Source organism: Elgaria multicarinata, chromosome 9 (assembly GCF_023053635.1).
Source record: "Elgaria multicarinata webbii isolate HBS135686 ecotype San Diego chromosome 9, rElgMul1.1.pri, whole genome shotgun sequence".
In the NCBI taxonomy this organism is placed as follows: Eukaryota; Metazoa; Chordata; class Lepidosauria; order Squamata; family Anguidae; genus Elgaria; species Elgaria multicarinata.
In genome coordinates, this window is record NC_086179.1 from 74,500,854 (window position 1) to 74,522,551 (window position 21,698).

The following is a 21,698-nucleotide window of genomic DNA, read 5'->3' on the forward strand; positions in this document are numbered from 1 at the left end:
AAAAGGGGAATGAGGATGATCAGGGGTCTGGAAATGAAGCCCTATGAGGAGAGACTGAAAGAACTGGGCATGTTTAGCCTGGAGAAGAGAAGATTGAGGGGAGACATGATAGCACTCTTCAAGTACTCGAAAGGTTGTCACACAGAGGAGGGCCAGGATCTCTTCTCGATCATCCCAGAGTGCAGGTCACAGAATAATGGGCTCAAGTTAAAGGAAGCCAGATTCCAGCTGGACATCAGGAAAAACTTCCTGACTGGTAGAGCAGGATATCAATGGAACCAGTTACCAAGGGAGGTCGTGGGCTCTCCCATACTAGAGGCATTCAAGAGGCAGCTGGACAGCCATCTGTCAGTGATGCTTTAAGGTAGATTCCTGCATTGAGCAGGGAGTTGGACTCAGTGGCCTTATAGGCCCCTTCCTACTCTACTATTCTATGATTCTATGACATACAAGGAGAAATGAACAATATATATATATATATATATATATATATATATATATATATTAGTCTTTGAGTGGGGCTAGTGGCATGGCCCTATTTCCCATCTCATCTCCCTCTATGACAGCCTGCTGGTATGGCTGCTGGTGGTGACAGTTGAGGGAAGAAGAGCCGTCATGGGGGAGGTCTTTTAGGAGGGCTTCTCATCTCCCTCTGCACATTTAGCTTTCACTCATCAAATGTTGAATCATCAAGAAATGTGTGAACTAGTGCTGGGCCAAAACCTGCCCCCCTGTTTTCAGGAACTTTCTCTCTCCCTGCAAAAGAGGCATTTCTTTTTCTGCCTCTTTCACAGGGAGGTGACAAAACTTGGAGAAAGTTCTCCTTGGGGAGGGAGACAGAATTTCCAGATACGTTTTCTTAAGTGTAGCTGTTTGCTGAGGGCCTTCTTCCTATTTTTTTAGTTTTTTTCAAATAACAACAGCACCCCTTTCCTCCAGCATTTGGAGGAGCCCAGCAGTTCTTAGTGAATGCCTATTGGAGACCATGTGACCTTCCCCTCTCCAATAGGCATCCAATAAGCACTACTGGACTCCTGAAAATGCGGGGGTGTTTTTTAAAAAAAAACTAAAAGGAAAGAAAGAAGACCCCCCTCAACAACTGGCTACATTTAAAAAGGTATGTGGAAAGCCTGTTCCCCTCCCCAAGGAAAAAAATGCTGAAATTCTCACCTCTCCCAGCATCTTTTGGCCACATTTTTGTCTCTCTTCTCCCCCCCCCATCAAATGCTGAAAATGGAATGGTCAAAACTTTTGGCTCAGCAGTAGAGTGAACCAACTTTCAGAGGGGAATCTGGCTGCAAAGGAGACAATGAGTGCATCAGTAGAGCATACTAAGAACACTAATGTGGAAAATGAAAATTGCCTGCCATTGCTGACTGTAGTACCAAATCACCTTTCTGGGAATATAAATATTCAGGACCTTGTCAAAGAAATGATAAATTGAACAATATTGTTTTCTCCTTTTGAGAACTGAAATGTGGGGGAGGGGTGTTGAAGAAGCTCATCTCCTACACCATGAAAGAGTTTCCTGCTAAATCCACAGACATATAATAAGACTCTACATTGTTTAGAAAAGTTGAATTTAAGCATTTAAAGTCTATTTGAGAGGTTATCTGGGACAAGGGGATTAAAGCTGGATTAATCACTAGTAAGGCTTGGGAAGGTCAGCTGATTTAAAAGCATTTGTGACTTGTAAAAACAAGGGATCCTTTTATCAATTAATGAGAACAGCTCTATACACCTGAAGGACAGAACTCCTCTGAAGAATACTTACTGACTGTCAGATGACAATTTCTGAGCCAACAAGCTGAATACAGCCCACCAGGCAAGTATGGTTGCCTATGAGATCCTGAAATACTTGTTGTTGCACACTTTGTAAAAAGATGCCACAAAAGGCTGAAAGGTGGAAGGAAAGAACTTTGCTTAAGACGATGAGCTCTTCAATGACAATTGAATTCAAAGTGGATGCTGCATTAAATTTCTTTTCTCCCGTGGTGTTCCTTAGAGCTCTTCCTTCTATGCAGTCATTGTTCATCTCTGCATTAAGGAAAAATCCTGCGCCCTTACCAGGCTTTTTTTCTTGGGTCTGTTCACTTTCACTACGAGCCTCTTTACATGGCAACCATTGAAACACCACCATCTAGAGGCAGAATTAATCCCACAATTATTTTAAATACTACACATTATCTTCTTTCTTTCTTTCTTTCTTTCTTTCTTTCTTTTTCTTTTCTTTTTTTAAAAAACTAAGCAAGATTACTGGGGAAAAAGCACAGGAGATGTCCTGGATGTTGATGGTGTCATGTAAAGGACCCACTAACTTCCGTGAGCAACTAATCATGAGTGTGCAAGAAATCACTCATGTAGGGAAGCTCATTCACAGAACAATTTGGCATGCACTAAAATTCTCCCTTTATCTTAAGCAATGAGGACAGAAGGAGCTCCTTGTGGTTCTTTTTCTTTCTTATAGTTATATTCCACAGCTGCCTGTGCTTATATTCTTCACACAGCGCATAGTTAAACTATGGAATTCACTACCACAAGATGTGGTGATGACCACCAAATTGGATGACTTTAAAAAGGGGGTTCGATAAATTCCTGGAGGAGAAGGCTATCAATGGCTTCTAGTCATGATGGCTATGAGCAACCTCCAATATCAGAGGCAGTAAGCCTATGTACACCAGTTGCTAGTGGAAGGGTGCTGTTACACTGTGTCCTACTTCGTTAGTTATTCGTTATTAGATTGTAAGCCTATGCGGCAGGGTCTTGCTATTTACTGTTTCACTCTGTACAGCACCATGTACATTGATGGTGCTATATAAATAAATAATAATAATAATAATAGTCCCTGGTTGACAGCTGGTTGGTCAGTGTGAACAGAGTGCCAGACTAGATGGATCCTTGGTCTGATCCTGCATGGCTCTCCTTATGTTCTTAGCAGTGACAGAGACTCTACTCTTGATGGCCTGGATGCCCTCTTCTTTACTCCAAAATGGCTGAGATGCAGCATTGTCAGTACATTTTGGGGGAAATCATGGCAGCAACTACAAAATAGCAGTGTTTGACTTATCTCCTAAATAGCAGTGAATTCAGCTTCTCTGTTTGGGGGGCTGATTTCACTCTCATATGATTAACACCTACATGTTAAATTCATCCTCCTTCTCATTCCCACTATCATTAAAATCAATTTGCCCAATTCATCCAACCCAGGCAGGCAGGAAAATCAGGAGTTTATGGTGCATTACCATCAATGGTTGTTGAGCTACATTTGGCTTCGTGGGTCAGTGATAGCATAAAATATCATAATATCTTTGTGAGGACTAGTGTCAAGGGTAGACATGGGCCTTTTCTACACCTGCCTTTTCCCCCAGGATCATCCCTGTGCATGCAAATGACACACAGGGGTTCCCGGGAGCAGGCAGGGATGATCCCTCCATTTGCCTGGGATAATTGTTAGGTGTAGAAAGCGCCAAGGTTGGGCACTTAGCGAGGGCCAAAACTCCAGCAAGAGCCCACTGACAAGAGCCCCATGGTCATGCTCCTTATCTTCACCATTGTCCTTGGTTGGTTCAACTGAGTCTCAATTTGGCCCCGACAACAGTGATGGTGAGAAGGAGCAGTAGGTGTCACTGCCTACCTGCTCACTAGTTCTCTGTCTCTCAAGCAAGCAAGTGGTAGCAATAATGAGTAAGAGGATGTGGAGCAATAGCAGCTGCTGAGAATGGGGAGTGAGAAAGTAGACTGACTGAGGGGAGACCTATTGAGGGTGTCTTGCCCATGGGCCCCCCAAAACCTGGAGCCAGCAGTGATATTTGCAATGCCAAGGTGAAATTGAAGGACTTTCGAAACAGATTTTATGTGTGACACTTCTATTGCAGCATTATATTTTTAATTACTACTTGACTTTATAAAACATTTTCCCAATGATACTTTGGAAAGACAATGAGAATAATGTTATTCTTTCAAATAACTGTACAGTATTTGGAAATGAGAAAGTGATTATATTCTAATACATTAAATATAGCTTGGAGTCAACCTGTGACATTTCACCTATCTATGCAGAAAAAGTAATTACCTGATAGCGGTTTCAAGATTTCCCATTCATTTTTTCCTCAGTTCTTTCAGTCACAAAATTATGGTATCCCACTCTGCTATGCTTCTTTTTAAAACAAAATCGTTTGTTTTGGGGTTTTTTTTTAAAAAAAAAAAGTTGAAGGAACTGGATCTATTTAGACCTTGGGAATAACTTTCATTGCCATGTTGCAGTAAAAATCATTCTTATATTTGGCAAAATTAGGACCAAGAAACTGGATTTTGTTCAGTTCTCATTTTAAAGCAAACAACCTGATCACTTTCTGGACTAATGTCTGGATCACAAAACAGTTACCATTTGGATTTATTGCCTTCTTCTCTGAGTTTTGTGTTGTAGTTCTCCAAAAAATTGTATGAACATGCATGTAAAATGCATATTTTATGATATAATACATAGTTTTACAGAAAATACATTAGAAATGTGTATTTGTGAGAGCCCAATTCAAGGTGCTGGTTTTAACCTATAAAGCCTTACAAAGCTTGGGACCACAATACCTGATGGGACACCTCTCCCGACATGAACCTACCCATAAACTACACTCAGCATCTATGGTCCTCCTCTGGGTGCCTACCCTGAGGGAAGCTCAGAGAATGGCAACAAGGGAGAGGGCCTTTTCAGTGGTGGCCCCTCAATTATGGAATGATCTCCCCGTCGAGGCTCACCTGGCACCAACATTGTTATATTTTCATTGCCCGGTCAAGACTTTTCTCTTCTCCCAGGCATTTAACAGCATTTAACAGCATATGCTGAGTTTCTTAACGGACACCAGAATAGTTGTTTTAAATGGATATTGTCTGTTTTTGTTTGTATTTTATGCTTTTTATGGTTTTAAATTTTGTATATTTCTTTTTAATGTTCACTGTTTTTAACTTTTGCAAACCACCCAGAGAGCTTCGGCTGTGGGGCGGTATATAAATGTAATAACAACAACAACAACAACAACAACAACAACAACATTAAAAATACTTAGGGATGGGGAAATCATGTTCAGGTTGCATATTGGGCATGTTTTGATCTTTAAATTCTTGTACATTCCTAAATATACTATTTAAATGCAATTTTAGAAAGATGTAGATAAATATAGAAACTGAATGGAATTAACTTATGAATGTGATGGACCAGAAATTGACTGATCCATCCCTATCAAATGGCCTCACTTGAAGACTCAATGGCCTTGTAGGCCCCTTCCAACTCTGCTATTCTATGATTCTATGATAATTTCTTTTACATGAGCCAAATACTGAATCACCATCACTGCATCAACTACAAGTTCATTTTACATTATAAAAATGATCTTAACATAGCTTCCCCCCTACCTCAATGTCTAAAAACATTCCAAATATCTCAGGTTGAAATAGTCATGAGGATGGTGTAGGGACAGGTGAGAAATTGGCACTGTTGACTTATATATACATTTACCCAATTTGCACTTCTTGAACATTTCAGCAAGTCGGGACAGAGTTGTGTTCCAAAATCTGCATTTTTGCAAGCTTTCTATTGCTGCTTGTCTCAGGGAAAATGAACACCAAAAGTGCACATATTAGGTGAAAGTGCGCACAAAACGCATATATTGCTCACAGAACAGTATTTCAGCAATGTAAAGAACTTGGGAAAATAAAAAAGGACCCATTTCCATACTTTAATCTCAAACTCATGCAGAAAAGGGACCAAGCTTGGTCTCAGGAAACCTGACGATTATGGAGAGATCAAGATTGACCTACCTGTCCATCCCTAGGATGAAGATGTGAGAAGGAATCTCGGTCTGTTTAAGCTTTTTTCAAAGATCAATTATACTGGGGGAGGTGATCAGGATTAGTACCAAGGAAGGGAGCTTAATTTGCTTTCCTGGTGAATGTTTTTTTCTGATGATGTTTTCCCCCATATATTTGTTTGGTAGGGGAAAAAAACCATACATATTCACTGTAGAACTAAATTAAAAGGGTGGGTGGGACTCCGGTGAAAAGAACTTTGTGCTATAGGACTTATTTTACACCTCATCATTTTCATTGATTCCATTAGTCTCTCCTGGAGCTTTTCTACATGAAGCTGATAATCCACCACTGCATCTTTCGATTTTGTTGCAGAATTGAGATCTGCAACAAAGAGCTTTTTCTTTCCTGTTTTTCTGCTACCTAACTTCTAGGTGGCGCTGTGTTACAGCAGAATATCACAATTACACAATTAAGAAAACACATTTTCTTTTGCTTTCAGAAATGGTACCCTTTTCTACCACTCTAAATAAAGAAAAAGAAAGAAAACTCAAGAAAGTGTTCATAAAGAGCAGGAGCAAAACTGGACGATCATGATGTCATTTAAAGAACCCGAAAGCAACTGTGAGTAACGAATCACGAATGCACAAGAAATGCTTCATGTAAAAAAGTGCTGCGTCTCATATTCAGACTAGAGCAATCCCAAAAAGTTTGGTATATTTGCCAGATACCATAAAAATGCTAACTCAGACTAGATTTTGGCATGTGCTGGAGGTAGCTTTGTTTATATTCAATAAATGCTGCTGCTCTTGTTTTTTTTTTAATGTCCATCATCAAACAGAGTACAAGGAAGTGCTGTCAGTTGTTATACGCTACTTTATTGCCAGTTGCTATCAGCACTTAGACACCAAACATCCGCTCTTGTTCTTGGTTCCATGTGTACCTGTCATCTCTTTTTAAGCATTTCATGTTACATTTTTTTTTATCAAGCACTTACAGCCACCATGCATTTCTGTGAGTCACCCTATATATCGCCTCAGCGAGGCTGCAGTCAATTAAAGATGAGCTGGAATGGAACCCTTTGGAGCAAAAGCAAACTTGTAAATATCCCTTTGACGTGGCTTTGACAGCAATACGTTGTCTTTCTATAGTGCTTTTTTTTCTTAATTGTTCAGAGCGCTTCACACCCATTCTTTCAGTATTCCTGACAATAAGCTGGCAAAATAGGCCACTCGTATTATCTACCGTTTACAGATTATAGAAGGACTGAATCCTGTTCAATGGGTTAATCATATCACATGAGAGGAAGGGAGTTAAAGGGAAGCAGAGATGCACTGCCCCCCTCCATCACATTTCACCCATCCTCCTGGCTCCAACGCCAACATCCACACATGGAACAAAGTTCTGAAGGGGAAGACAGCTATAGGCACTGATGTTCTATTGACCATTGGGCTCAATCCACGCCACTGACATTGTTGTTGTTATTTAATTTTTTTATCTGTAACACAATGGTAACAACAACAAACAATGAAAGAAAAAAAAGGGGGAAATAATATAATGAAACATATTCATTAACATCTCTGTTGATATAGGGAAAAAAGAAAAGAAAAAAGAAACAAAAACGAACACAAGGAAGGGGAAGTAAAAGACTAACATTTCCATTTCCACTAAGGTTTCTCACCTAGTCCATGAAGGCTTGGGAACTCTCTTTGGGCCCTGCCTTTTTTCCTCCCCAATCCCATCCATGAACTCTGCCCCTGGCCTGGAGGCTAACAAGGACTTCAGGTAGAGGTGGGTGAAGAATCCCCTTGTTATCTCCAATCACAGATAATGGGTGAGCATCCCTGGCTCCTTTCCACACTTATAGTTAGCCCCTCATCAGCGAACGTCTGAAGAGGGCTTATGAGAAGGCCTGAGTCTATGGGATCATCTACACCTAAAGGTGTAGTGGCAGGGAGGGGGGAGGATCGCCGACTTACCTGCTTTCACAATCTTTCCCCAGCATCCATATGGCTGTGTGACATCCTGGAAGGGAAGAAGGACATTGCGGACACCATTTTTTTTTTAAAAAAGAACCATGCAAGGTAAGGAATGCCCCCCCTGCCAAACTCCATGCCCAACCCCCCACCATCCCAGGGATGGCAAAATTGCTGCCTCCCATCCCCATGGGCACGGAGCCACCCTGTGCAGCTCCATGCCTATTTGAGGACCTGGGAGGCTGTGCCGCACCAGCTGTGGTCCTCGGGGTTGTCCTGGGACTGTGGGAAAACTTGGAAATCTGCTGTCCCAGTTATCCTGGGGAAAGTCTCTAGTTGTCCCCAGTTGACCCCAGGATCCCTTGTGCATCATTTGGATGCACAGGGATGACCTAGAGATGACCCCAGGATATATGCATGGCATAGACATGCCCTACATCCTTACAATTCTCACTTTCACAAAGTTTAAGACACAGAGCAGCAACTTCCCTGCAGGCGAAGAAGAGTGGGGTATACTGGGAAGAGGTGCTCCATAATGTATGCAAGCCTTAGACCATGTAGGACTTTAAAGTCATCACTCATACTTTGAATTGGGCCTGGGAGATGATATAAAACAAATGCAGCCGAGACCACCTAGGCAAGCCCTGTTATTATTATCCATGCTCCATGTACAATATTTGCCATATAACACTGCAACTTTATTGTTATAACTAAGTCCCATTGAAGGCAATAGAACAGGACTAAACTGAATTCCATTGCCTTTAATGTTTGTTTGACTGGGCACGTAATTTTCATACCACAAAAACGTCTTCTTTTGTATTGTGTGCATCATGTGCACAATCATCTCCACAATGTATAATGTTATAACAATTTATAAGTCTTCGTTCTGAAGATGAATGATTTGCAGAACAATCAGTCTCTAATTGGAAGATATGCCATAATAGTAATAAAACATATGCCATGCAGCAACGTGCTAGTAGCATAGAAGCAGCCATAATCCTCCTAAACCCAGGACTATCTCTGACTACCGCCATCTCTGTTTATCCTATTTGTTCTGAATCGCATTGGAGTATCTCCCAGAGAGCAAGACACTGCTTGCTCTTCTGTTAACATTTTCAGAAGTCTACTGCTATAATAACTTATGAAATAAGGCAAGTCAGGAGGGAGATGGTGCCACTTTGTGGAAGCTGCAGTGGTACTAGATGTCCCTGCAATTCATTTATCAAGAACTGTAGTTTTCTTTACAAGATAGGTAAAATAATAAATAGCAAGCAGAGAAAGTTAATTTACCTCCATAGAATTTGATTCAATAATAATAATAAAAAAAGAAAAGGAGAAAGTAAGAAAATATAAGGATGTGCTAGAGCCCCAACAGGCTTATTGTCACATCTAATTTAGAAGAGCAGTGCATCAGGCAACATGGGATTTTGTGATCCAGCATGGTATAAATTTCTAATATATAGGGGAATGTATGGCTCTGTCGTGACACAGACAAATTGCTTATTGTGTTGCCCTGTCCCATAATTTTGTTAGCACAGTGGAAAAAGTCATGTAAGCAGAAATATCATACATTAAAGCTGCTAGATGGGTCTCCCAGTTTGGAGATTTCCCCCCCCCCCTTAATGTTTTATTTATCACTCAGCGTCGTTTGCTTCTTACCAAGTGGGAGCACCTGTTTATCAGCCAACTCTGCCATCTCTGGCAACACACTCCCAGGGAAGATGTGAACACTGAGATGCGTTTTGCTCGCAGGTGTTCACATCAGAACATTTCAGGCTTTATTTACAACAACTGCATTATACTGTGAGCTTTCTACATGCAGTCTGGATGTGTAGTTTTTAATCAAAACAAAATTAAGGGACAGTTGCAAGACAGCTAAAAAGTGCTACTAAATATCACACAACAGATATACTTAAACTAATGTTTAGGCACAAGTCATATAAACATTTTATTACAATTGTATGTAACTTACATAGAAAGAAATTCAAATATACAGTGCCTGAAGGTTAACAGACAGTTTATCTCAACAAGAGATCTAACAACAGAAATACGAACATATGACATTAGAATAAAGGCACACAATTCAGTAAGTGTATATTTTTAAGGAAATAATACATTGACACAGAAATATAGGTTTGTTTTTTTGTTTTTCTTAATTAAAGTGACTCATTTACAGGGTGGAAACTACAGGCTACCGGTAATAGCCTGTTTTGTTGAATTTCAACAGATGCTGTCATGGAAAAGCCAAAATCCTTCCTTCATATGCTGTGAACAGCAACAAACTCACCACTGTTGCTTCAATGCTTTCACAGTAAGGACCATAAGCTAGGGAAGACTGAACTCATCCCTGCCAGTACTGTGTGCCACTCACCAGACCCCCACTAGGTGCCTGACCCTCTTCACCATGTGTGGAGAACCGCAGGGTGGTCCGTAGGCTCGGGCCCACTCCTCTGCAAAATGATGGCTTGATTTTTTCTGTAAAGACCAATAGGGACTACTGTGCTTGCCCAATTCATCATGCACTGAGTCCATGAAGCCCATGGGTCTGAGGACTCTAGTCTGGGGGCTGGCAAGAAATCGCCAAGCATTGAGCCCTCACCAGACACCTGTGATGTTTCTACTGTAAGCTGCCAATAAGCCAAGATCACCTTCCAGGATTGGAAAGAAGCCAGCAGACGTCAATTGGTTTTCTACAGGCTTTTAGAGTGATAGTTCCTGGAAAGAATGAAGACACTTTTGAGAAAGTGTTTTAAGAAGACCTTGGCTTTGAGATCTAGTGCTTGAACTATATCAGTGGTGTGCTTTTTGGTTGTTGCTGGCACGTAGTTTTTAATATATCCAGGATTCAAACCTGACCCGGTATTTTCTCAATTATGAAATCCTGCTTTAAATGTTGACCAAGCAAGCTTTCTGAAACTCACTGTTCCCAGTATTGCTACAGTTTCAGGTCATTAGTCCTGAATAATTAACTGGATGTCCTGTATAGGGATCCACATTCCTATGCTCATTAAAATGTGCATCCGGACAGTTCAAAGGAACTTGGCTATAAATGCACATCAACATATACATTGGGTATGCAAAGGAAAGCTGTATGTGTGCACTAGATCTTTCTTGCTCTATCAGGGCAAAAGGGAAATGAGGTTGCAGGTCCAGATCTGAAGATGTGAACTGCATCTATTGGAAGTTGTCCCCAAATAAACATTCTTTTTAAACAGAGCTTTGCACGAAACCTGCGGTAGAGCTGCATTCTTCAGTTTTTCATTATTAAACAGCAGTGCACTAAAGCTGAAAATAGTAAGCAAACCATCTTGAAAATCCTGATGTGTTTGATAGGCCTGGGATTTTTCACTGGACATTTGCAAAACCCTATAGAACAACAATCACAAAAATCAGGTGCTGAGGTTAAACTGCAGAAAGTGCTATGTTGGACAGTAATAATAGTGAATGTTTTCCCCAGAAGTCTGGAAAAAAGTTCCCCCAAATATGTATATTAAAGGACAATGATGAGAACAAAGACATCTTTGTGAAGGGCTTCCAAGGTCAAAACCAACACTTTGAGTTGGGCCTAGAAACACATCGGCAGCTGATGAACCCAAAAAACGTGGATGAGCGTTGGAAGATCCCATCTACCCAAGAACAGGTGGGAAGTGTGCAGTTGATAAAAGGCACTCTTATGGGCACTCTTATGCTAAATGTGTAATTGGGAATCACATCAATGTTTTTAAAAAATTAATAGCAAGCATGGGAATGGGGGTGTTTTTTTGGGTGCACAATACACAGGGTGGGGAGGCTTAACTTATTCCTCCATATATGGAAAAACACTGACATGGTTCCCAATGATATGCTTAGGATCACAGCTAATTTGGCTCTTACTTACAGTGGTTAAGAGCCAGGTCATGGAGCACTCCCACAATATCTGCTCAGATGGGAAAGCATAGCCCCTTTAATGTCTGGATTAAATTGGATTTGCATAGGATGGGCAAATCCACTTTCAGTCCGAATGCCATGTAATTCCCTAAATTTGGAGCACTGATACTTACAAAAAGGTTGCTTATTATGTAATTAAAATATATTGCATGCAATCCAATAAATGTGTTGAGTCATAGAGACATTGTTTCAGGTTGTTAGTAGCAGTGCAGATCCTACAAGATGAGAAGCCAGCAACAAGTAATAGGGAAGCTGTGGAAACTAATACTTACAATAAAAGAACAAGCTTTTAAACAGCAATTTCTTTGTTAGGCTGAGTCTGGAACTGGATATGATGACAAACATCGGTTACTTCCAAAAAGTGAAACCTCTCATCAAATTCCACAAATCTCCATACTGTGTACATATTTGCAAATCACATAATGTTCTTCATCTAAATAAATAAATCATCATCATCTAACTTGCAGTTTTGCCTGCAAACCTATTTATGTAAAGTTCAGTTGTTGTTGTTTTTAAAAGCTGCATGTCCATGGAATTTACCTGGCATACAGATGTCAGTCAGGTGCAAAATCTGCAGACAGGATTACAAGATACCTGGACTCATTTCATCCCTATATGTAAGCCACCTTGGGTTCCCTGCAGAAGGAAAAAGGGGCAGGATATAACTGTAATAAAAATAAAATAAAAAGCAACTATTGCAATGCCAGTAGTGTTAACTTGTGTTTTTTCTGGGAAACCCCATCACACAAGCTAATGTTATAGGTGTTGTACTAGAGATTCCTTATGCTAGTGTAATGCCATTTGCATTAGTGGAATGCTATTGTTGGATCCTGCCCCTTAAATTTAAACCAGAATAAAACCAACAACAAAAAAGCAAAGTAAAAGCCAGCACCAACACAAAGATCTAAAAATGCACTAAGGTGATTTTTAAAAGCTGAAACACTAAAAGGCAACACGTATAATTTTTCACTTATAGAATATCTATGCCTTGATTGCATGTATACTATACTACATGTGATATAAGCTTATATAGCTTCTGAGTTTTTAAATCAAATGTAAGCCGCCACCCACGTATGATGGCTTTCCAGGGTCCCAACCGTGTTTATGTTGAGTTTGTTTTTATTTGCCTAGCTCAGCAAAAATTGGATGCGATAGCTCAGATTGTCACATGTTTGGTAGGTCACAATAAATGGCTACATTCAACATTGTGGTTCACAAGGGCTGAAGTATAACAGGAAATGATAGTCATATATATTGAAGTGCAAAACCCATTAAACATCTGAATTTGCTTATCATTTGGCTACCCAGGTAGTGCTGGTTTCAGAATTTAGAATTCTAGGTATGAAGAAAGTCAAAATGTTTGAAAGGACCATAAGCAGACTTTCTGTATCACCATCAAAAAGCCAAGAGACGACCACCCTAATCAGCTCAACTTCTCCATCAGTTCCAAATTCCTCCGTTTATTGCCACATTTCTTCCCTTTGCACACAGTAAAAATATGCTGCTTGCAACAGCAGACTCCTCTGTATGCCAGAGATAGCCCTCTTTAAAGTCATCTTTCTATTAAATTGCAAACATGGATCATCCGGGTGAGACTAGTCACAGAAAACAGCCAACTTCCTTAAGTGCAAGGGAAAGCTTTTTTTAGGTTCAATTTTGGGTCAACAGTCACTAAAATAGGTCACACTGTGAATTTTTATCCTGCAATCAAATCTATTCCTTATTATGGATGGTTCTCCCATCACAAAATGTTTACAATGTTTAAATTCATCCATCAACCTCCTATAGAGTTACTGCAATTGGAAATACTTTATTGCTCAATGGTTCTAATTCAACGACTGGTCCTAAAACTCAGCATTTATTTTGACCTTGAAAATCCAAATACTTGCAATGACAGATTGAGAATGGGCAGCATACAATTTGAAGTATGGCACTGATTTCAATCTAACCACTGCATTTATATATTGCAAAGAATACCTATCACTTTCGGCTTTTTCACCCAAAATTTGCTTGATGTCCATTCAAGAAAAGTGCCCCTCTATTTGAATAAAGAATACTCCATAGACCTTTAAAGTTATCATCTAAAGTGTAGGGATGGGAAGACCTTTCACAAGATCCAAGGCAAATTCAGACATTTTCAAACCTCCAGGGCTTAGGTAGGGTTTGTTTATTTATTTTATGTTGCTTTCTCAATCGGTGTGGGGTTCACAGTGTTGTCTTCTCAGTGCCAAATGCTGGAATGAATGTGAATTGGTGTGAGTGAGTGTATATGTATGTGTGGCAATAGCTGCGAAAGATGCAGAATCACAAACTCATATATACTGTTGATTGCATTATTCTTTAATCAAAGGGGGGAAATAGGTTCCTCCCCAATACCAGGGACCAGAGGAAATGTAACTTTAGCTGGCAGTCTGAATATGTCTATAATGTAATATTAAATGTAATATTTAGCTGGCAGTCTGAATATGTCTATAACATCTGCCTTTTCAACAGATTTGGCATGGAAAAGAAAAGGATATCTAATTTCTTACCATGCTTTAATTATGAATCATACCTTGGAAGCACAGCTTAAGATACATTGCAAGAAATCACAGATCCCTTTCCTCACAGTGACTCCTTTACTTTCAGAGGCCTCTTCAGGCAAAGAAGGATTTACGGCCATGCAATATCAGCATCTCTCCTATGATTAGCAAGCGGTATAACATGTCTGGATTAACCATGACTAATATGTGGATAGTGTTATTATAGAGTTTAGTCACTAGGTGGCACTGGACTTATTTGTATCCAGATGGAGTCAGGAGTTTCCTGTGGCTATTTTGTTCTTTTAAAAGATTGATAATACAGTTGTTGTTTAGCTTCCTCAATGGTGCATCCTCTGAGCCAACCACGATGACTGATAAGATTAGATTCTGCTGTCTTCAATATGTGACAACTGGCAGTTTTTTAAAACTAAATCTTGGTTCAGGAAAACCGATTGCAATATATGTCAGGACTAGGCTTCTGTAAAGTGGTCATATCTGAAAGACCTGGGCCAGATCTACACCTCGTGTTAAATCATTATATCCCTCTTTGCACATTTATAGCTCATAAGGCACGCAATGACATATGTTGTAGTATTTTGGGTAATGTGGAATAAAAAGCAGAAAATAACACCATGGAAGCAGTAGAATCATAGAATAGTAGAGTTGGAAGGGGCTTATAAGGCCATCGAGTCCAACCCCTGCTCACTGTGGGAATCCACCCTAAAGCATACCTGACAGATGGTTGTCCAGCTGCCTCTTGAATGTCTCTAGTGTGGGAGAGCCCACAACCTCCCTAGGTCACTGGTTCCATTGTTGTACTGCTCTAACAGTCAGGAAGTTTTTCCTGATGTTCAGTCGGAATCTGACTTCCTTTAACTTGAGCACATTATTCCGTGTCCTGCAGTCTGGAATGATCAAGAAGAGATCCTGGCCCTCCTCTGGATGACAACGTTTTAAGTATTTGAAGAGTGCTATAATGTCTCTCTTCTCTTCTTCTCTTCTCTGGGCTAAATATGCCCAGTTGTTTCAGTCTCTCTTCATAGGGCTTTGTTTCCAGACCCCTGATCATCCTAGTTGCCCTCCTCTGAACATGCTTCACCTTGTCTGCATCCTTATTGAAGTTTGGTGCCCAGAACTGGAAGCAATACTCTAGATGAGGCCTAACCAGGGCTGAATAGAGAGGATCCAGTATATGGGATGTATAGAGCTAGCCCTGGAATATTTATTTCTCAAACTAGAGAACCCAAGACTCCAGGTGCTGGGACTGAGGTCTAAAGTATAGCAAGCAGAATATATTTATTTATTCATTTAAAACATTTGTATCCCACCCTATATCATTAAGTTCTCAAGGTGGCGTACAGAGATACTCTTCTGTTGAGCAGACAGAGAGACGATGGGTCTCCTAGCATTTATTTCAGCCCTTTCAAACTCACCCGATTTTCAATCCATACACTTGTGTCATCTTTTTATTTTCTTGCCTCCTTCACTCGCAACATCATACTGTTCTTTATCTGATTCTTCTTGGTTCCCATTTGTGGCTATCAGTTATCCTTGGGTTAACCTGTTTCCTTTGGTTCTCTGGATATTCTGTAGCACTGCATGACTAGAATATAGACATAGAGCCATGTAGAGCTGTGGAAATGTCTTTTTTACAAAGGGGTCCCCCACACCCAAAATAATAACAAAAAAATACAACCAAGCATCTCCATCAAGGGTTATATGAAGACATGTGTGGAGATAAATTATGAGGAAGCTACACATATTTTTGTTGTTGATTTATTTGTATTTGTTCCTAATTTATTTCCACACATATATTTTTTGGATGATCTCTTTTCCCATTGTGAATTATGATTATTGTAAAAGAAAGAAAGAAAGAAAGAATAAATCCATACAACTCAAGCTGTAGAAAAATTATGAGACAAAAAAAAAAGCTTTTTCTGTGTCTCAGATGGTCATTAGTTTCTACGATAAAGAGATTCTTTTAGGATAAGACTTCATTGACTGCTTTTGTTTTGGTTTGGTTTCATTTCTTTTCCCCTAATTAGAATTCCGTTGTGAGTGAACACAGCTCTAATTCATCACAGATATTCTTCTCATTTTTCTACAGACAGATTTTACTTGGTTCTAATTACCCTTTTTGCTCATGTAAATTGCATTTTTAGTGCAGGAAGCAGCTCAGATCACTGTAGGGATTTACCCACCCTAGATCTGTTGTTTCCATTGGGGTTTACACCACTTAAGGAAAATCTGTTTCTAATCTAACTTTTCATTCACACGCAGCAGGATACCGACGCTCACCCTGCATATTTCTTTGGTCCAGAAGGGAAAGTATTCAGTGGGAAAAGAAGTTCCTTCACTTTTTTTTTACCCAACTTCATTCATTTATGAAAGAAAAGAAAAATAGAGAAGTGTATTGTTCTTTGCATTCCAAATACATCTCAAGAGGGTCAAAATAATTCAAATAGGACTTCAAGAATAAGGGTGTGGTTTTACACATTGGGTCTGCTCAGACAACATTCTAAGCCATGGCTAGGCCACTAACCCTTTCGCAGGAAATGGTTAGTGGGTGTGTTTAAACCATGGTTATGTAGCCAGCATGGTTAGGAATGGTTCACCTGACACATGTAGGGCCTGTTCAGAAGACTTTAAACCATGGCTTTAACCATGGTAGTTAAGCCAGAAAGCCAGACTGTGTTCAGAGCTTTTTGCTTTATTCACCATTGTTAAAGCTGTGGTTTAAGGTGTCTTCTGAACACAGACCAGCTTTCTGGCTTAACCGACATGGTTAAAGCCATGGTTTAAGTTGTCTTCTCAATGGGGCCAAAGTCATGGTTCACATGACAGACTAAGCCATAATGTTTAGCTCAAAATGCTTAACCAGCAGGGCTTAGTGTGTCGTCTGAACAGGACCATTCATAGTTATGAACAAGTCACCTTGTTTTAATTGATGTCAGTGCTTGAAATGGAATGAGATGCAGTAAGGTGCCACCCCACTTCTTTTTAGGTGGAAAGCATCATACATCTGGTCCAATCATCCTATTTCTTCCCTTCGCCCCTCACAAAACATTCCTTTATAAGAAGTTAGTAGTTATTAATTATTGGGCAGTATCCAACAGCTTCATTCCACAAATTCAAATAGTGCTAGCGGAGGTCCACTGACTTTTCCATTGTGCAAGAGGTTGCCCAATGTGCTTTTGCAACCAATTGTGCAAGCAGTTGCACAACTGGATGCGCAACAAGTCACACAGGTGGAATGTACATAGGATGTGCAATGGATTACACAATGGGTCACACAAGCCTAATGCAGAACTGCATTTGCACAGACATAACTTTAGTTGGAGTCTTTTCTGGTGCAGACTTCAGAATCCAATATTCTCTCTAGCACAACGTCACACAGTTGGATACTGCCCATTGAGATTCATATTCTGCTTTTCTATCAAATATTCTATAAAATATTCATTGGTGAAACATTAGGGATTGGGCAAATCCATCAGCTTTGCTTTCTCTCACATATAAAGAACTTTGCAAATATCCTGAAGCTAGAATATATATCCCACCTTTGAGTATCAAAGTGGGATATAAACATAATCAATCAATCAATCAATCAATCAATCGACAGCTTTGAATCGAAACCTGTTTGAAGGAATGAAATCTTTATTGCTAAAAGTGATAAGCCATAACAATTCGACATAATAAAAACAAGTAAAAAGATAAGCTAAAATAAATTAGTTAAATAGGTTAAAAATGGATAATATAAAGTAAAATTAAAATAATGAACACAATTGGAATATAAAGATAAAAATCACATTAACCTACATTAAGAACTCATGAGTGGGGAACTAGATCAGTACATCTACCGGAACAAAAACTCCAGCTCTCCATGATGAAACTTGTTGGGAGTCTTGGTGCCTAGCTGTCAACATACTTGCAGCTAAGGCGAATTTTGCAACCAGATCAGTAATAAATACATTATTGCCAGCCAGCAATATACAGATTTGCTCAAGGGAAGATCAGTCAGGAAGATAATGAAGAATGTAATCAAGAAATTTTTGTCTAGGGGATGTATATATAAGGCATCGCAACAGGTAATGTTGAATGTCCTCCACTTCAAAACCTGTAAAGTGTTCAAAATCCAAATTTTAACTCAGATCAATTTGCAAAAGTGTCCCAAAATAGTAAGCAGTTGGGGAATATTCGTTTCCGAACTTTGAGAATGAGAAGGGATAGCGGTGACAGGTAAAAAGCAACCTCCCAAAAATAACGTCTACATTCCCTTTTGAAAACAACAACACCATGCAACTTACATTCAGGTTGTCATGAGCTGAAGACAAAAAGGCTACGGTCGTGATGATAGACCGCGATGGATAAAGTGGCTGGAAAGCATGGCTGTCTCAGCCAAGTACACTTTCATGCTCATCATTACTCATTTGCCTCTGCCTTACACATTACATTTTTCATTCTTTAACCATCTTCCCTGAACCATGCTAAAGTGAACCTGCAGGAATCATTCGGAATACTGTAGTGACTGGTACATTAGATTGCTCTGCAGGTATTAACTGTGACAGACAGATAGATTTTGTTCTAATGTACTGCCAGGAAAGCCAGATTCAGTATGTTAAGCTTGTTTTTCCTTCTTTAAACTTTTTAGAAAAGTGACCTAGAAGGATTTTTCTTCTCTCTATCCCCCACCCGATTACTTGTTTGCTTTTCAGGGGTCAACTGCATTTGTGGTCATCGGAGTTGTGCTTCTGCAACTTGGTCAAGGCTGTTCTAGAGGGAGATTTGTTATTCCAAGAATAAGAATATGAAGCTAGTAAGACACAAGCATAAAAAGTCAATTATAATTTTCCATAACATGATCCCTCTATGACATTTCCTAGAGGAATCAGCAACTCTCAAGCTCACCAAAGTTCTGCGAACTCCAATTCGACGCTTGTTCCAACTTGAGTCCATTTCAGATTTCAAGCTTCTTCTTTTTTTGCATGAAAATCTGTGTATATATTAATTGTCATTTGTATTTTAAATGTTTTAATATTACAGCGGGTTTAATTATATTTTTAACTTTTGTATATTTCTGTTTATATATTTTAATTGCATATGTTTTAAATTTGTAAAGCTGCCTTGAGTCCCAGTATTGGAAAAGAGGTGGGATACAAATATAATAATAATAATAATAATAATAATAATAATAATAATAATAATAATGTGGTTTTTCCAAAGATATGCATCAAATGTGCATACCACTGAAATGTATACATTCTTCTCCCATTGACTAAAGCTTGTGTGCATTTTTCAAAAGTATGCAGTTTTTTGCATACTTCAAAAGTATGCAAAAGTATGCCACCCCTGTCTACACCACTGTGGAGTTGGCATAACTAATATCCCCCCACCCAGTGGAAGCAGGAGAGTGGGAAAGGGGAGGCAAAAAACTGTGCAAAACAAACAAAGGAAAAGTAAATGGTCTCTGCTCTGTTTTCCAGCCTAGGGATGGCTGTCACAGGGAAATCGAGCTCTTTGGGGCCCAACGGATCCCCGAGATGCACACCACTGGGCTTGTGTTTGTGAGTCGAAAGGAGGGTCAGTTTCAAAAACTCAGGAACATTGCTGGCCATTTTTGTTTTTTGTTTTGTTTGTTTTATTTGTCTGTCTCGCTGATCCTCAAGCTGGCCCAACTCAGTGTACAAGTTGGGCCAGCTTGTACTTTTGGGGTTGTATTTACATAAATCACGATCTGCGCAAAATCTCAGCGGTAAATATTTACAGAAATTGAGATTTGCACAAATCACAGCTGTAAATAGCACAATTTGCACAAAACTGCCAAAATGAATGGCATAATTTATGAGTAACACAGAGTCCACTGGGGGGGGAGTGAGCTGGTGAAAACTCACTGAGCTGAAACCCCCCAAACAGATCCCTCTGACATGCAAGCCAGCAGGGCAAAGTGGCTCGAATTCGAAAAACAAAACAAATCTTGAAACTGATTCAAGACATCATGTGAAATTAATGGATAATAAACTGCCCCTGAAAGATGATGCAAAGTGAAGTTGCAGTGAGGTTCCAGTGCACAAGAATTTTGATTCGGGTAGCAAATCGCCCACACTCTTCCAGTTCTCAACCTAGTTCCAGATTTTTATCGCTGTTTTTTTATTGAAGCTTGTGCTGTTTGTTGTTTTGTTTTGTATATTTTAATTGCTCTTATTACATTTTAGTGTTAGTTTATTTGTAATCGACACAGACAATGTTTGTTATTGGGTGGATTAAAATTACATTAAATAAATCAATACTCCATTCACATAAACAACTTGTGTCTGAAGTACCAAGTATCTACAAATATTTCCTTATTCATCCCTCTTCCTTGTTGTCTGGATTGGCTCTCAAAAACATTTGATATCATCTTCTAAACTAAATAGCATCTCAATTTTCCACACTCCTCTGTGTGGAGACTATTCCTCCTTCATCCAACAATTTTGGCTCTTGCATTTAAATTGGTTAATTACATCGTCATATTGTATGCCTAATTGTAGATCTTCTGTGAAGTCTAATGCCTTTTTACTTTGGCTTGTAAAATAAAATATTGCCAGATTTGTGTCCGAACTCCTAATGACATTGTTTTTGTTTAATTAAAAAGGAACTTGGGAAAGTCAGGGCAATAGTTTTTGTTCACTTACTTTAAAAAATGTCCTTTAAAAACCAAGACATTTCTCTCTTTTTGAACCTCATATTAATAAGAACCTCTTATTAGTGATGGCACAGGAATTCAGAACTCTAGGATGGTGGTAGTCATTGAAACCTTTCCCTGCCTGGAAAACAATTGAACCATTCTAGGTTGAGCCCAAATTCTTCCTGAAGTTTGATCCTGGCTCTTAGTGGGATTACTCTGGTGCCAGAACTCCCTGCCAGACAACACTTCCCTCAGCCAGTTGCTCCCTTTCCCTAAACCTAGGCTTTTCAAGAAGTGGTCCAGCACCTGGGAAGACTAGTGGTAAGAGCAGAAGCCCAGGAATGAGCAACCTCAAGAAGTCTGGGACATACTCCTATTGCTGGTGCAGCACAGAATTGGTATTGGCAGAAATAAATAAATAAATAAATAAATAAATAAATGCAATTGCAGATTTGCTGCCAATCTTCAGTGGCAAACTACTACATAGTGTTACAATGGCCACGTTGAAAACATGCTGCATTGGACCATTGCAGCATTATGCAGCAGTTTGCTACTGTTTTTGAACTAACAGTTCAAACCTGGCAAAGACTTAGGCCTTAGCTAGACCTATGTCTTAGTCCATGATGGAGGGGTGAAGATCTTGCGATGGTTTTATCACAAGATTCCCCCCTCTGTTTACACATGGTGTACGTCAACCTCAGGGGGAGAGGTGTCACGCCCACCATTTTTTTTACAGTTGAAGGGCCAGCAGCACACGAATGCTTGTGCGCAGAAGGTAAGTTTTTATTTTTTAAAAAAATTACTGCCGTCACT